The sequence below is a fragment of the Budorcas taxicolor genome, chromosome 4 (assembly GCF_023091745.1).
Source record: "Budorcas taxicolor isolate Tak-1 chromosome 4, Takin1.1, whole genome shotgun sequence".
Lineage (NCBI taxonomy): Eukaryota > Metazoa > Chordata > Mammalia > Artiodactyla > Bovidae > Budorcas > Budorcas taxicolor.
Window position 1 is genome coordinate 114,675,932 of NC_068913.1, and position 5,123 is coordinate 114,681,054.

The window sequence follows — 5,123 nt, forward strand, 5'->3', positions numbered from 1 at the left end:
AGATGAGCATATTTTCCGTTTACTCCTTTGCCTTTTGCTTCTCTTCTTTTCTCAGCTATTTGTAAGACCTCCTCAGAGAAACACTGTGCCTTTTTGCACTTCTTTTTCTAGAGGATGGTCTTGATCACTGTCTCCTGTACAATGTTATGAACCACTCTCAGAAGCCCCACCCCAAAGATAGAACCTTGAGTAGAAACTCACACTATCTGGATGGTATAAGTGACCGAACCCACTTAAGGACTCTATGTAAGTGTTTTAGGTTCTGGCAGACAGGTGTCGAGACCCTTCTCCTTGTAGTCACCCAAGACAAGCATTGTGAGTCAGTCCCCTTGTGTATTAAACCTGCCAGCTTCCAGCCTGGAGTAGTTGGCCTCACCATCAGGTTTCAGATTAAACCTGGATAAATCCGGAGGAAGCTGCAGACCAATTTATGTTTTAAGTGTCATCTATATTTATAAACAAATGCAAAAATGGAATATCCAAGGCAATAGTTCTCAAAATTATTTCTTCTTGTGAAAAAGCATTCTGATTATCTAAATTTCTTCCTAAATTGGATTACATTTTCTGGAATTTGAAATCTACAAATTGCCGTACTGAAGAATGGTTCTTGGTAGGTATTCCATTTCCACACTGTTGAAGTTTAACTTGCCTTCTCGCTCTAGGTCTTTTTTTTTTTTTTCCTTTTAAAAGTGAACATTTTCTATAATTATTCCATAATTTACAAATTATTCCTTTTTTGTTTGTCTGTCTCTTCAAGGAACACTGAGAGCTCTGGCAAGGCAGGGATCTTTACCTGCTATCATGTGCTAATACATCCAGTTGCCTAGAATAGCACATGGCATGTAATAGGCTCTCAATAGACACTGAATGAAAATTCTATTTCATTTGATATTTTGTTCATGTTTGTTTAGAATTAGATTGCTGTATGTGCCTATATTCTGATTTCAACCTATCTCTAGTTTCATGTTTTAGATTTGGATTTCTTTTGCAATCCACTCCCAAAACTATTTTTTAATAACTAAAATCTTTGGTGTGTTTATCATAACTATATATTACTATTATTATTTACTTTACAATATTGTATTCGTTTTGCCACGCATCAGCATGAATCCACCATGGGTGTACACGTGTTCCCAATCCCGAATCCCCCTCCCACCTCCGCCCCTCACACACACCATCCCTCCGGGTCATCCCAGTGCACCAGCCCCAAGCATCCTGCACCCTGCATCAAACCTAGACTGGTGATTCGTTTCTTATATGCTCTTATATATGTTTCAATGCCATTCTCCCAAAGCATCCCCCTTCTCTCTCTCCCACAGAATCCAAAAGACTGTTCTGTACATCTGTGTCTCTTTTGCTATCTCGCATACAGGGTTATCATTACCATCTTTCTAAATTCCATATATATGCATTAGTATACTGTATTAGTACCTTTTCTTTCTGGCTTACTTCACTCTGTATAATAGGCTCCAGTTTCATCCATCTCATTGGAACTGATTCAAATGTATTAGTTTTAATGGTTGAGTAATACTCCATTGTGTATATGTACCACAGCTTTCTTATCCATTTATCTGCTGATGGACATCTAGGTTGCTTCCATGTCCTGGCTATTATAAACAGTGCTGTGATGAACATTGGGGTACACGTGTCTCTTTCAATTCTGGTTTCTTTGGTGTGTATGCCCAGCAGTGGGATTGCTGGGTCATATGGCAGCTCTATTTCCAGTTTTTTAAGGAATCTCCACACTGTTCTCCATAGTGGCTGTACTAGTTTGCATTCCCACCAATAGTGTAAGAGGGTTCCCTTTTCTCCACACCCTCTCCAGCATTTATTGTTTGTAGACTTTTGGATCACAGCCATTCTGACTGGTGTAAAATGATACCTCATTGTGGTTTTGATTTGCATTTCTCTGATAATGAGTGATATTGAGCATCTTTTCACGTGTTTGTTAGCCATCTGTATATCTTCTTTGGAGAAATGTCTGTTTAGTTCTTTGGCCCATTTTTTGATTGGGTCGTTTATTTTTCTGGAATTGAGCTGCATGAGTTGCTTGTATATTTTTGAGATTAGTTCTTTGTCAGTTGCTTCATTTGCTAATATTTTCTCTCATTCCGAAGGCTGTCTTTTCATCTTGTTTATAGTTTCCTTTGTTGTCCAGAAGCTTTTAATTTTAATTAGTTCCCATTTGTTTATTTTTGCTTTTATTTCCAATATTCTGGGAGGTGGGTCATAGAGAATCCCGCTGTGATTTATGTCAGAGAGTGTTTTGCCTATGTTCTCCTCTAGGAGTTTTATAGTTTCTGGTCTTACATTTAGATCTTTAATCCATTTTGAGTTTATTTTTGTGTATGGTGTTAGAAAGTGATCCAGTTTCATTCTTTTACAAGTAGCTGATCAGTTTTCCCAGCACCACTTGTTAAAGAGATTGTTTAATCCATTGTATATTCTTGGCTCCTTTGTCGAACTGTCCATAGGTGTGTGGATTTATCTCTGGGCTTTCTATTTTGTTCCATTGATCTATATTTCTGTCTTTGTGCCAGTACCATACTGTCTTGCTGACTGTGGCTTTGTAGTAGAGCCTGAAGTCAGGCAGGTTGATTCCTCCAGTTCCATTCTTCTTTCTCAAGATTGCTTTGGCTATTCGAGGTTTTTTGTATTTCCATACAAATTGTGAAATTATGTGTTCTAGCTCTGTGAAAAATGCCTCTGGTAGCTTGATATTTTATGATCTAGCTGGATGCGTTCATAATTTTATTTTTTGCTGTCTACTTGTCCAATCCGTTTCATAATTTGTGTTTTCTTTCTTCCTTATACCTTAATTTGGATTATTTGATTATTTTTCACATTGTATTTTTTCCTCTACTTGTATGGAAAGTTTTAATTTTTTTTAGAGGTTTTAGATTTGAAAGTTTACACATCATTCATAGTTATTACAAAATATTTTGTTGTACTCCCTGTATAACACATATTCATATCAAAATTTTAAAACAATCTATACTTTTATCTTCCTGTTATACAACAAATAGTTTAGAACATTTAATTTCCATTCTCGCCTCACACTCATGTATGTGTGCTAAGTCTCTTCCTGACTGTTTGTGACCCCATGCACTGCAGCCCGCCAGGCTCCTCTGTCCATGGGATTCTCCAGGCAAGAATACTGCAGTGGGTTGCCATTTCCTCCTCCAGGGGATTTTCCCCACCCAGAGATCAAATCTGAGTCTTTTACGTCTCCTGCATTGGCAGGTGGATTCTTGACCACTAGTACCACCTGGGAAGCCCACCTTGTATTCCTATGTACACATTGTTGATGTTGTGTATTTTAATTTTCTTGTTTTTCCCCTTTTAAACCATAAAAGTTATTACTATTATCTTTCCTTTCTTCCTTATTTCAAGAACCTTTTTCACCTCTCACTTAATATCTGGGATTACTTTCCTCTTCCTCAAGTGCACTCTTGACAAATTCTCTTAGTGAGGCTGTGCTGGTGGCAAAACTGTCTGTGTTGTCTGAAATGTGTTTCTTTTGCACTTATTTTTGACAGCTATTTTCCCGAGTGTAGAATTTTAAGTCGACTGTTATTTTCTTTCAGCACATTGGAAACCTGCTTCCACTGTTTTATGGCTTCCCTTGTTGTTACTAAGAAATCAGCATAGTTCCTAGCTTCTCTTCTTCAAAGGTCACTGGTGTGTTCTTTCTGATTACTTTTTTAGACATTCTGTTTGTTTTCATGTCCCACAGTTTCACTATTACATGTTATGGTTTGATATCTTTCTTAATGTTCTTCTTTGACATTCAGTTCAGTTTAATCGTTCAGTCATGTCTGACTCTGCGACCCCATGGACTGCAGCACACCAGGCCTCCCTGTCCATCAGCAAACTCCCAGAGTCTACTCAAACTCATGTCCATTGAGATGGTAGTGCCATCCAACTATCTCATCCTCTGTTGTCCCCTTCTCCTCCTGCCTTCAATCTTTCCCAGCATCAGGGTCTTCTCCAGTGAGTCAGTTCTTCACATCAGGGGGCCAAAGTTTGCAATTTCAGCTTCAGCATCAATCCTTTCAATGAATATTCAGGACTGATTTCCTTTATGATTGACTAGTTGGATCTCCTTGCAGTCCAAAGGACTCTCAAGAGTCTTCTCCAACACCACAGTTCAAAAGCAAAAGTTCTTCAGTGCTCAGCCTTCCTTATGGTCCAACTCTCACATCCATACATGACTACTGGAAGCACCATAGCCTTGATTAGATGGACTTTTGTTGACAGAGTAATGTCTTTGCTTTTTAATATGCTGTCTAGGCTAGACATAGCTTTTCTTCCAAGGAGCAAGTGTCTTTTAATTTAATGGCTGCAGTCACCATCTGCAGTGATTTTGCAGCCCGAAGAATAAAGTCTCTCACAATTTCCATTGTTTCCCCATCTATTTGCCATGAAGTGATAGGACCAGATGCCATGATCTTTGCTTTTCAAATGTTGAGTTTTAAGCCGGCTTTTTCACTCTCCTCTTTCACTTTTATCAAGAGGCTTTAGTTCTTCTTACTTTTCCTCCATAAGGGTCGTGTCATCTGTGTATCTGAGGTTATTGATATTTCTCCCAACAATCTTGATTCCAGCGTGCTTCACCCAGCAAAGCTTTTCACATGATGTACTTTGCATATAAGTTAAATAAGCAGGGTGACAATATACAGCGTTGATATACTCCTTTCCCATTTTGGATCTAGTCTGTTGTTTCATGTCCAGTTCTAACTGTTCCTTCTTGGTCTGCTTACAGATTTCTCGGGGGAAAGATAAGGTGGTCAGGTATTCCCATCTCTTTAAGAATTTTTCACCGTCTATTGTGATCCAGACAGTGTCACAACAGTCTTTGGTATTAGCTTTCTGGAATGTTTTGACTGTTGAATTTCATAAACTCAGAAAAAATTCAAACATTATCACTTTAAAGTCTACCTGGGTCTTCCCTAGTGGCCCAGTGATCAAGACTTTGCTTTCCAATGAAGAGGGTGTGGGTTCAATCCCTAGTCTGGGAGCTATGATCTCACATGCCTCAGATCAAAAAACCAAAAACAGAAGCAATATGTAACAAATTCAATAAAGACTTTTAAAATGGTCCACATCAAAATAATCTTAAA